Source organism: Parasteatoda tepidariorum, chromosome 7 (genome assembly GCF_043381705.1).
Source record: "Parasteatoda tepidariorum isolate YZ-2023 chromosome 7, CAS_Ptep_4.0, whole genome shotgun sequence".
Classification (NCBI taxonomy): domain Eukaryota; kingdom Metazoa; phylum Arthropoda; class Arachnida; order Araneae; family Theridiidae; genus Parasteatoda; species Parasteatoda tepidariorum.
The window spans coordinates 48,616,118-48,629,679 of record NC_092210.1 but is presented as its reverse complement, the minus strand read 5'-3'; the positions used below and the strand labels follow the sequence as shown (position 1 = coordinate 48,629,679).

General features: G+C 29.3%; 1 protein-coding gene across 2 annotated transcripts in view; it reads right to left on the bottom strand.

The window, feature by feature from the left end:
* LOC107448788 (uncharacterized) overlaps positions 1-13,342 on the bottom strand; it is a 155,542-nt gene extending 142,200 nt beyond the window's left edge. Inside the window, exon 1 of one of the 2 annotated variants that reach the window (XM_071183393.1) lies at positions 12,971-13,342. The gene's annotated coding sequence lies outside the window, so the exon portion shown is untranslated. Of the gene's footprint in view, positions 1-12,747; positions 12,843-12,970 lie in introns of those variants that run through there. The other variant, XM_043047383.2, reaches the window with a different exon arrangement.
* Positions 13,343-13,562: the final 220 nt, after the last annotated feature.

Sequence of the window (13,562 nt, the reverse complement as noted above, 5' to 3'; positions counted from 1 at the left end):
GCATAACTTGATGAAAAAGAGCGATAGTGTCTCAGAAATTGTTTTAATGACATAATTTGCTGACAAGTATATTGAGGGCAAACGTCGCTCATTATAAATGAGATAAACTATCTCCTCTTTGCATCATCTAACTTCTTGATCACTTTGGTGGAAAATTCCTTCAGGGAGAAATCAATGATATCATAATTAATAAGTGCCCGATATCAGAGTGCTTCTTTGTGATATTGAACTTTCAATTTTAAAAAAATAAAAAATTAGGAGTTTCACCTTTTGAATTTTGTTGCATTCTATCTCGAAAACTGTATTAAAGCCAACCTTACTATTTTATACGAAAATTCTTTATACATGTCCTTTTAACAGCATGAAATTTCCTTTTTTTAAATTTTATTTTTAAAAAAATTAAGGCATTAAAAATTTAAAAGAGAATTTCAAAGAAAGTATACTAATTAGACTTGTGATTTTAAATATACGTTCCTTGTAAGTTTAAACATTAACCTCTATGTTCGAATAATTAATAATATTGTTTATGATAATGGACATTAAAAAAAGAAATTAAGAATTTTAAAATATTTAAATTGCTATCTGGTAGGTAAAACCACCAGATTGGTTGAACCCCTAAATTGGTTGAACCTCCAGAACCTACTAGATTGATAGGTAGAACTAGCTATTTCTTAGTTGCTACCTATATATTTTAAGATAACTTAATAGGTTTACGATAAAGTTATCATAATCAAAACTTCTGGGGGTACTGGATTGGAGATCGATCGTTCTCTGATTCAGGTCAAAATTACGATCTGTGGATGAATGAATGGATGTAAGAATGGGTCCGCCCTATAAACGGGTGTGACGTATGTGCGGCAGAAGTCGAATTCTTGGACATAGATGGCGCCACTGAAAGGCAAGAAACGCACACTCTGCCTTAAATTTGCTCAGTTTCACCAAGCCACTAATGCCACTTGCCCGTATGGCAAGTGGCATTAGAAACAACAACAACGATAAAATTAAAAATATTTTTGTAATTCAATGTTTAAAGTATTAAATAGACAAACTTTATTTTAGAAAAAAGTAGTAAAAGTTTTTAGATCAGCTTAACATGAAGAAATAGACAGTTTTTAGATTTTCTGGAGAAAAAAAATAAAATTGTAGAAATATTTTTTTTGAATACTTCTTCAAACCTTTATAATAAATATGTAGTCCAACTAATTTAATATTGAAAGTCTTATTATTTATTCAATTATTATTATTGTTATTATCTTATTATTTATTTTTACAGTTAAATCATAAATAAAAGTAAGAACAAACAATCGAAGCTACCGAATAAAATTTAGTCTCATAAACATGCACCAGGAAGTTGTGACGGAAATTGATTGAGACAATCTTTCGCTTTCATTTAATGCATCTGATAAAATTCAAGTCCTTGAAAATAACTGTATAATATTGCAATTTAATGATGTCTTCGTTATAAGATTATACAAGAAAAAGATTAATTACCTCCAGTTCCAAGTCGCACCCTCCCCTCTATTCGCAAAATTATATTTTAATTTTTGCGAACTTAGTTGATATTAGGATTGGGAAAATTCCCGCTTTTTTTTTAAATTTTCAAGAATTTATAGGATGAAGTTCTCATAGCGTTTCACTTGAATTTTCGTGCAAAAGTTGGTTTAATCGTTCTTCATTGAACTTAAATGGACAGCCTAAACGAGGTGCGCCTCTGAGGTCAAAATTTTCATTTTTAAACTTAGCATGCTAATCACGAGCGTTTCTTTCAGTTTAGCGTCATTTTCATACACAATATGTATATCACGAGCAGCTTTTGCGGCCTTAGAACCATGATTAATAGCAAAAAGAATAAAGTGTCGAAAATGCTAGTTTTTAACTTAACATTTTAATGTTCTGACTTTAAATGTTAACTAAAGAAAAAAGATCCCGATAGAACAAAACATTCTCGTTTGAATTATTCAAAACATCGTGGAAAAAACTTTTAATCGCATGCGGTATGTTAAAAAAAAACATGCAGCAAAAACATCATCGAAAACAATTTGAAAACACCTCAATATTTTCAAATGATCCAAAACTTACCGAGATCGAAACCAAAATGATTCAAGAAGCTTCATATTCCAAACATAAATACGTGATTTAGTTCTCACAATACAGCAGAATTATGCATGCTCGTTACGTCAAAAGTAAATTACACAAAGCTGCCATTTGTTATGAGCTTTTTAATAAAATTAAATTTTGAAGTATGCGTTATTGCTGAGTTTAGAATAATGCATAGTTTTCGCATCTATTCCGGCTTTAGACGATACTTTAAAAACTAAGGTATTAATAAAAATTCAATATTAAGCTTGGCTGTAACTTTAATTAGCTTAGGTGTCAATTAACTTATACTTTAAAGAATGAGATATGAAGTAATTTTTGCTTTTCAATATACACCAACTGTTGTTTGCTTTTACAATAACTTTTTGTGATGGTCACTTAAGTAGCTAAATCATTTTAATAAAAATAAATTTATAGATTAACTGGTAGTTATTTTTTTTTCAATTTTGAAACTTTAGAATTCTGAAGAAAAAAAAATGTGGCCGCCTTTCGGCGATCCCAGGTTACCCAATGGCAAAATGGTTGTTGTCTAAATTTTTCTCGTCCATGTTCTTTGACTTTAGCTTTTTCAGCCTCGTTAAGTTTAGGCCTTGGCAACTTTTTTTTTCTTGCTCCAACTCTAACTTTTGGGACAGGGTCAAACAGTTTGGGACGCTCTTTATTTGGGATATTCATCTGAATTAGTATTGAAAACGACCCAGTTTGAACTGTAAGTTAGAATTTATGATTCTTAATTAAAACAATAAAAACAAAAATATCTTTCAAGTGAGGAAATTCTCTTTTATTCACAACTCAGGCAGTATTTACAGGATCTCTCTGGTCCCATATCTTAAAAATAAACTCACTAACTTAATGCATCTGAAAATTAAAAGTGAAAAAAAAGAATTCTAAAATAATTATCAAATAGCAGCGGTCGCCATAGCAACGCATGCAATGACGACCCATGCGCACTGTTTACTATTACTCTTGAACACAGTTGAAAAGTGTGATGACGTCCAAATAAGGTGGCGCACGCCGTCAAACCCAAAACAACACTCATTTTGTCAATGGCTAATAATTTGATAATTGGATATTTATTTGGATACAAATAGCAGTGGTCATGAAATGAGCATTTTATGAAATAAACATACTACAGTGTGGTATAAGTAAAACAAGGATAGAATTTTTTTAACTAGAACGGAATTGCAAGACTAATATTTAGTTTTTCATACCAATTTTTTTAGATTTTGTAGCAGATAAGTTTGCTCTTTGATAAAGTGAGGGCAATATAATAATATTTTGATTTAATATCGAAAAACCATTTGCATAGTATGAGGAAGAATTTTAAAAACCTAAATAAAATCTAAAAGTTGGAAAGACTATGACTATGAAGACTATGAAACATAGTCTAAAACAAAAACGAAACAAAAAAGTGGAACTATAGAGTGTCCATTTCTGTACTTTTATCTTTTGCTTTATTCAAGTTTCTTTTTTCCTTAGCCTAAATAAAATGCTTTTAAAAATTCTTGTTCGACTTAATAAGTGGAAAATTTGGTGCAACTTGGTCGAAAATTCCTTCAAGGAGAAATCAACGAAGTTTAAATGCTTAGTAATTGCAAGACTGACTGTTTCTTCATGACTTAAATTATATCAGCAATCAAGATTTATTTGGATACAAATAGGAGTTATTATAAAATGAGTATTCTTCGAAACGAACTTCCTACAGCATGGTGTAAAGACATCCATTTGTAAGTAAGGGTAGAATTTTGTCTAACAGAATTGGACAAATTAATATTCAATTTTTCATATTATTTTTTAGCCTTTGTACTTAAATAGATAAATTGTATTTTTGATAAATAATATAGCATCATGATAGTTTTATGATATAGAATTTTTTTTAACAAAATTGCAACATATAAGAATTATTACTAAAACGTAACTGAAAGGCTTTTTAAAAATACTTGCTTAACTTGGTTCGTTTTGGTGAAAGAATCCTTTAAATTCGATTTATAATAATGATAATAAGGTTCATTCATGTGTTTAACAATACTTGCGTATAGAATATGCAGAAAAATCTCTATTTTTAACCCTGTCGTAAGCAAGAACTTTAGTTTCAACAACCGTTATTTTGTATGCATATTTCAAAATAACTAGCTACAAAGAAATACTGAACCATTTATAAATTAAATTACATATAACAAATTCAACATTAAATATTATAAAAAACGACACTTGGAAGTCAACTATATCAACTACAGAAAAAAGTTCATTTTTTAATTCCCGTTCTGCTTCAAAAAGTATGTTTTTTTATAAAATCAATTTATTACTAGAGCCACGCATAATAAACTAAAAAGTTTGTAACACAACATTACATGACAGTGATTACGTAACTTGATAAGAATTTCGCTAAATGAAATATTAAGTTTTATAAACATCAAAATTTATTTTAAATAATATCAGGAATCGGTTCAAAGTCAAATAAGGAACAATGATTAACATTATGAAATTCGCTCTATATTTTCACCAACACCTACTCTGGATAAATACTAGCTAAAAATGATTTGAAGATTATTTTTTGGAGTAGCAAAACGCAATAGAAAACATGTATTTTGATTACCAATGTTTTTATATTGCCCTCAGAATCTTATAAATATAGAAAACACCTTTTGTACATTTATGATGTCTTAAAGACTAATTCTTCAATTCTTATACTTTGAAAAAACACTCAAGCATAAAATAAGCTTCTCTTTTCAATACCTTAAGATTACATGGCAATGACATTAGAATCATATACAAAACTTATTCTCCTTCTACAATACGGAAGAGTTAGAATGTGACAGGGTCAATAGCACGTCATGCAATTAATACGGCTGATTGAACTTGTTTTGTTTGTCATAGCACATGTTTCGTGTTTTGCTACAAAAAAAATATTCGAAAGTTTCGATAATAGGGAATGATTACGGGCCCTCGTTTCATTCTTTTAACACTTTAGAAGATCGTCGTTGAACATTTAATTTTAGACCTAATTCAAAAAGCGTGTATTTTTTAAAAAATGGGGTAAAAATATATTTGAGGGTGCCCCTTGACGAAATTGGCGACTAATTTTGGTCCCATTCCTGTTTGCGCGGAACACCGTGGTAACAGGAATGGCAACCAAAACATAATGATATTTCAGTAAAACATTGGAAAATTTCAACGAAACATCGGCCAAAAGTTTATAAAATTGCAATGAACCGAATATATGCAAAATTAATAAACCAAACAAAATGCATTTTGAATTGAATCAAAAATTAATGGAGTAAGCACAGAAAGAAAAGGAAAAAAATTAACTCACTTCTTCATTAAGATTGAATATCCTCAGATTTAGGTGCACAGAATTCTCTAATAGCAGTTTGATACTGTCTAAATTTATCATGAATAGAATCTGTGTACCTCCATCGCCACATAAATTCGGCGAAATACGAATCGAAAACGGCGTCTGTGGTACCGGACTGGCGGTAACATTTTTTTCTAAAGTCCCTTTTTATGACTGCACACATACCTTCGATCTTATTGACCAGATACAAAAGTAATCTTACCAGCTGGTATCCAACGTAGAACTAACGAACCTCTGAAATTACATATACCGTTTAACATTTAAAAATAACGCTAAAATCTAAACCAATCAGAATCACGATTGGATTTCAATATCGCCCAGCTTGGCGATCAACCACTATCATAACTTGACGAGAATCAAAGGGCACCCTCAAATATAGTCTACCCAAAAAAGGGTTGTAGCATTTAAAAAAATTGAGTATGCCGTAAGCTGATTGGAAAATCCGCCGTTTTGCAAACTGCCGTCGTCATATAGCAATGTGCCAACAAGGCTCACTGCAAAAAGCCCAACAAATGTAGTCTGCAGTTTGCAAAGAGCCGCATTTTCAAATTAGCCTACGATAGATACAGCGATTACGACCTGTTAAAGAAATGAGACACAATGAAAAATGTGCCTTTTCAAAAATATCAAATCACATCAAAACCGTCTTATTTTTTTATCACAACTAGAATATAATAATAAAATAAGGAGTTTGAGTGTCTTATACTCCATAACTGCTTCATCTATCATTCTGAAATTTAGCAGCTGCGAAGGGCAAAATTAGCTCCCGATATTAAAATTCTTTCAAAATTTTCAATCAGTTCGTTTGGTGAAGCCTTTTGAAAAATAAAATATTTACTGTGAACAAGCGTTTGTCATTGTTTTAAATTAAATTATAGATTATTCTATTTTTTCAAGTATTTTAAAAATAACATCAGCGATGTTTTTAGCTTGAAGCTCTGTTTGATCAAAAAAGTGATTTACTGCGCGTTAAGTATTTATTCATTTTTTATTCATTATGTGAGATACAGTAAACGATCAATTTTAACGTTGTAACATAAGCGGAATACTTTAACATAACAGTATTTCCTAAGCTATCAGAAACCACGGGTTTATTTTGTTTATATTTATGCTCTTAAAGCGCTTTTTTTGTAACTAAATAATTAAAATTCAACGGAATTTGGATTAGAAAGAAGTTATGTACAGAAAAGCAGAATTAATGGAATAATGATACTAATTCGCTTAGAAAACATTTAAAAATTTGCCGAATTTCTATTGACACCAATAATGCTTAAATTATGCTAGTAATGTATAATAATCGAAATAAGAAAATAAACTTCGTACTAAATAGCAAACTTAATATCGAAAAAGTATTTAGGGGAATCGTAAAAAATCACCATACTCTTATTGGTGGCAATTATCCTTAATTTTGAAATAAGTACTAATTAAAATTAAAAAAAACTATGTGCTAAAACGCAATTAATAAAGAAATGTTGCTATTTAGTTTGAGAGAAACGTAAAAAATCTTCAAACTTTTACTGACATCAATGATGCTTAATTAATTTTGGTATTAGGTACTAATTGAAATTAAGAAAAATAAGCTATGTACAAAAAGTAAAATTGATGGCGAAATGGTACTAATTCGTTTAGGATAGCCATGCTATTATAGTCGCCAGTGATGCAAAATCAATTTTGATGGTATTAAGGTAATTGGTGCAGTTTTAATATGTACTAGATACACTAAAACTGGTTTAAAGTGTATATTTGGTACCTATTAAAATTGCAGCATCACTACAGTACTGTATTAACATAAATACTTATGAAATAGGTTTTAACGGCCTCTGTAGTGCCAGAGAAAATTGCTTGAATGTGGTAAATTTAAAAAATCGTGAGTTGGCTTCGAGTAGCAGCATTATGCTAAATGATATTGCAAGCAGTTATTCTTCATTTTTATGGGATAATCCCCTTAAAACGTGTTTTGTTTATTCTAATAACGTCTAGCCACCTGCAAGCCAACAGATGATAATAACTAAAAAGGGATTACTTTATTTTTTATTAATTGTGTCGGTATATAACTTTCAGTTTTGTGCTTGATTTCGCATGAGTCATGATTTACTAATTTCTTTTTTTTTTCTACTCGTATTCAGCCAGTTATTAATATAAACTAATTATCAATAGGTATACAGAAATAGCTCTTTATAAGATAATTATCAGTTACTTCTTTTGAAGTACAGTAGTTTAAAAAAATAACAGAATAAAATTTTATAACCTGACCTACGAAAAATATCTGGTGCGTACAAATATTGTCTGTAGTGCTTTGTTGCAGTCAATTTCTGACAACGCGTTTTCTTCCTATGGATAATCTCAAGTAAATCTGCTGCCAAAATGTTTTCGTAATATAACAGAATTTTTTTTTTCTTTACAGTGTGTCCCCCACAGTGAGAAATAATTTCAAAACGCTCTTTTGCACTTTTATCTTAGAAAAATCAATTGATAAAGATAATTGATCGATTGAAGGGGTAAGAAAGCTAATCAACAGATTGTTAAGCAGTCTGAACAAAGAAAGAAGCAATAAAAACTGAATGCGCAATAATTTTAATAAAAAGTACAAAATTATATCTAGTTTGTCCTAAATAAACTTTGAAAGTATAACGGTTGTGTTATTACCTATGCTGTAAAAAATCTTTACATGAGAATTAATTAGAAATCATTTATCAGGAGGCTCATCTAAAGTTACAGTGAATGAAAAATTTAGAATGTCTGCAAAAATGCAGAAAAATAGTCACAAGAAATTAATTAATAGTTAGTAAAAATCTATAAATTACATCACTGCCTTTTAGATATTTAGTCTACTCTAAAAACTCCCACTAATATTACATTATAGTGAAAATATGTCTAAGTTAAGATCGGAGAAAATACAATTCGATCAGATCCCCAGGATTTTAAATGAGGAATCGAACTTCGACCAAAGCCCTGGTAGGCAAAATCTATACATCACACCAAATGTCTAGCAAGCTAAGAACTAACTAATACATTTAAATATCTGTAAATCTCTTTAGAGAAACCCATTGAGTTGTATTTTGCGTTACTATGGTAATCGGAAACTCAAGTTTGAACACGAAGTATTTACTTATTTTGTAATGGTAGTCGTTAAAAAAAGAATTAAAATTCTTGATTTTTTTTAATAGATATTATTGCAATAATAACTTGATTTTGTTTCTAGTTTATATGATTTTAAATTACTCGAATATACAGCCGTAAAAGAAAATTGCAAAGAATCATAGTATTAATACATGTGAGGGCGAGGAAACATAAAAACTACTATGTCTATAAATGAATAAAGGATCTTTTCAAATTCCTCGAAATATGAAAATAAAACTTTTTGTTTTTAAGGAAAGGGACCGCAATGAATTTTTTTGCTGAAACCAGTAAAACCTGTGTCCAGCGTTGCTTCTACCTCTGCTATTACTTTCCCTAGCTCTTTACAGTCATGGATTGCTGTTCAACTCTAAATTTTAATGATGTACAGTGCGATTACGAGAAATCTTCCAGAAACTTGTCTACTTGTAGCTTTTGTGGTTACGAAGATAACTCACTTTGCATAAGGTTGTGAGGGTCGTATCATATTAATTTTAAGTCAAGATAGTCACTTTTTCGTGTCTTTTCTTAAACTCTCCCCCGTTAAAGATGATTTCACTCTTATTCTCACTGTAACAGGAATACCTCAAACTTTTGGTCGGGAGGAGTTCTTACGATAACTAGACAGTATCTCACTTCCCGTAAAAGTTTGTCTCAACATTTTTACCTTGTATGCATTTTTATAAATAAATTTTTGTTCAAATAAACTAATTGCATAATTTCGGTAGTTGTGTGTATTTTTTATTGGGAAGCGGAGTTTAAAAAATAAAATATCAATCTAAATTTTTAAAAATATCTTTTGTGTTTTCATTTGAACTGCTCTTATTAGATTTATGTATTCAAAAATTGGAAAATAATTTTTAGTAAGTAGCTTGGTTCGAACTGCTTTACCGTCTCGATCTTTCAGAACAAATTTCACAAACTCTAGGGTTAAACTAACAGTGGGAGATAAGTATCACACCTATCCTATCAAAGGGGAGAGAGAGAAAAAAGTGTGAAAGGTAACGTGTTTTTCAAGACTTTCTTTACTTTTTACACCGATAGCGTAATCGAACATCCGCGATCTCATAACAATTACATATATAAAATGATTATGTATAGCAGCTGTCAAATGTGCCCTTCAAAGTTGGTGCTGCACCAGTTATTGTAAATGGAGCCATGGCATTGTAACCTCAATCCTCAAGCGAAGCGGATAGTTGAATTTGCACATTCCTCTACCCGATATACGAATTGGTTAACGAAACCCCAGCTGGAATTATTAAAACAGAATAGAACACTTTGGGTGAGTAAGAGAACAACCAGTAGAATGAAGTTCAAAGTGAAAACTCAACAGGTAATTAAACGCAACAATCACTCTTATAAAAGATGGCGGATGCAGCGATGCGTAGAGATTTATTCCGTCTAGTGAATTTTTTTTTCTTTTGCTTTCTAAATTTTTAAGCAATTTAAAAGTCATTTTTTTAACAAAGCGCAAGAAAGAAACTAGCGATGCAATTTATTTTTTAAAGGTGATTATTGTTGAGTGAACTGGTGACAGACAGACTAATTTTTTTTCCAGTTGGCATAAATGGTTAATTCGATTGATGAAGGAAAGGATTACTTGAATGCTTAAATTTAAATGCCATAATTATAGCGTAATCTATTCTTAACAAACATACTGGTAGATGATTTATTTATTTTTGTAATTTATGAATAGTTGATATTAAATTAATTGAATAGATGAGAAAAAGATTTATTTAAATATACTCGTGGTGTACTCCAATTTAAATCATATAATTGGCGCTTCATCGGTCGTGGTAAAGTTACACGAGAACTTGTTTACGTGTTTTTAGTTTATGGAGAATCGATAAAGGAGACTGATTAAATCGTTGAAGGAAATGGTTATTTAAATTATTTCAGAACTTATTTTAATAATTATTTTTATTTTAAATAGCATAATTGAAGCTACGTCGGTTCCTAACAGTTTAATTATATTTTAATACAATAATCATGAATTATATTAAAAAAATATTTAACTTAGAAATTGACCATTAATGTGGTAAATTATTTTACAGAAATAGCCAACAAATTATATTGGTTATTAGTGTTTAAAGAGTGACTTAATTTTATAAAAAATACTCATTTTTAAAGAAAAATATTTACATTTAAGTAATCAGCCGTAATCTAAATTTATCTGCTTTTATAAAAAACTTAAATGCAATTTTGCTTTTTCATAACAGATTTCGCATAACTTGATATGAAAATCAGTAGCAAGAGTTTTTTAAGACTGAAATGGATAAAAATTGGTAATTAACAAATAGGTAGGAAAATGAAATAGGTAATGATTAGGAAAAAACTAATTCATTGAAATTTACTAAATGATAATCACTCAATCATTGGTAAAATTGATATTCTTCTTCAAATACTATTGGAAAACTAAGTTTGATAAAACTTCTTAAACTATTCTTTTGTTTCTTTTAAAATGAGGAACACAATGTCACAGTGTTTTATAATAAAGATTAGCACTGGATTATTTTTCCGCTGTATGATAATTGTGAATTAATTTTAGAATAAATATATAAAATTATTCATTAGTTTTTTATTATCTTTTTTAATCTTCTTTTTTTAATCAATTTTTATCACATTTTATTGTCTTTTTATCATCTTTTCGTTGATCAGAAGAAGAGGAAATTGCAATTATAAGTTCACGCAGAAGTCATAAATTTCCCAAAATTATATTTATTCCATTTTTTAGCCTTCGCTACTTAGTTACGGCTAGGTTAAAAGCAACAGTTTTCACCACCATCCCTCATCCATTGGGGTAATCATAGAAGATATCGTAGATACGCATACACTATTAAGAAATCCATAAAAAATTATTATGCTGAAATTTAACTAGATAGTTATAATTTGCAATTTCAAATATTAGTAATTTCTTTCAAAGAATATTTTCTGCAGAAATTTTCATTCTCTCTCAAAAAAACAAATTACAAGAAAATAAAACAATATATACCAAAAACAATTAAAGGCTTAACCACTTTGCCTGACTTATTATACAATATGTGACTATACAAGCTTTAATGGTTTCAATTCCATGAGTTTATGTAAATATGCTATGCAACTAAAACTGAGAAACACAGTTGAAGAGTTTTTATTTGTTATAACATTGCTTAAAAAAATGTTTGAACAATCATCAACAGCTTGAATGTATATCAAAAACTAAACATTAAAATTTAACGATCAAAGCTAAAAATTTTAATTATTTTTATGAAATTAAAATTACGATCGTTTCATTAAAAAATGTTATACCAAATTATTAATGACTGAATTTTTTATACACCCATAATTCTTAAAATATTTTTAAAACATTTACGAGATTTTTCTATATTATATTTATAGTATTTGCTTTTCGAAATAGTACTTCAAATTAACATTTTTCCAATAACCAAATTTCATAGTTAATTGTAAATTATGTATTTGAAATATTAAGGATATACAACAAAATATACTTATAATATAGATTATATCATAATATAAATTCACTGCAAACTTTTATGTAATGTATATTGTACTATTAATTGAGTCACATATTCTTATTCATAACATTCTTGCACTGTACTTATCATACAGGAAACACTAAATTATAATAGTACACTTTAAACAGTTATATATTATAATTTATGTATTTTAAATACTATGGATATATTATTAAGTTGTATTTTTCTTCTGGTATTATTTTTAACTCTCTAGAGGGGTCAATTTCCAAAACTGTAATAAAGAATAGCTAAATCATTATTTTTATTGCACTACTTATTTATTCGAAAGAGAGGCGACTAAGAAAGATTTTTTTTTCTTGTATTTTGGCTTCGTACCAAATAAAATTTGTTTTTAACCATCTAAATCAAATCAAAGATGTTTTCCCGGCAGTAAGGCGCTTCCCTAACATGTTAGATAGAAATTAGATTATTGTTTTTAATTAAGCTTAATATTCTGGGATATTTCATTAGTATATTTTCCGATTGGGAAAACAAAGCAACACACACAGATATATATATATATATATTTGTGCAATCTTATTTCATTCAATTCTGATTGATTTACGTTTTTAAGATTACATGGCTCATCATTTATATTAAAGAGAACAATATTTATTTATTTTTTTTAAATACAATAAAAATAATAAAGGAATAAATACTTACTTCAAAAATATCCCTCAATGGCTAAAATACTATTCACAATTATTTTTCATTTCCACAAAAATCCTTTTGTCAAAATACACATTTTTNATATATTTGTGCAATCTTATTTCATTCAATTCTGATTGATTTACGTTTTTAAGATTACATTGCTCAACATTTATTAAAGAGAACAATATTTTTTTTTTTTAAATACAATAAAAATAATAAAGGAATAAATACTTACTTCAAAAATATCCCTCAATGGCTAAAATATTATTCACAATTATTTTTCATTTCCACAAAAATCCTTTTGTCAAAATACACATTTTTTTTTTTTTTAAATTTAAATTTTAAATCCAATTCAGATCAGGAGACGAAACAATTTATCGTAATTGGCTGTCATTTCGATAAAAATGGAATTTTTACAATTTGACTTCTTGAAAGTATTTTAAGCCAAGCCTGAATACCTCAGGGGGTATTTAGCACTCAAAAATAATAATAAACAACTACACTGAATCTGGCGCTCTCGGGGAGGAAAGGTGATCAGCGCAAACAATCCGTCTGATCAAGTCAGGCACATGCACATTCTCTCAGGTGGCAGAGAGCGGGGGTGGTTAGGGGTAGAGAGAAAAAACACGTGACCAGTGCAACCGGTGGCGACACCCCCGGACAGGTAACCAAAGATGTTTCTCAGTTTCTTCATCATCCGGTCTTGGCACCGGTAATCATCTGCCGGTGAATCTTGGGAAATATTTAATGGCCCCGAAAATTCAAGTTCTCTTCATCCTTCCTTATGAGGGTTAAATTGACGTCGACGTCAGGATTCTGAGCACGAA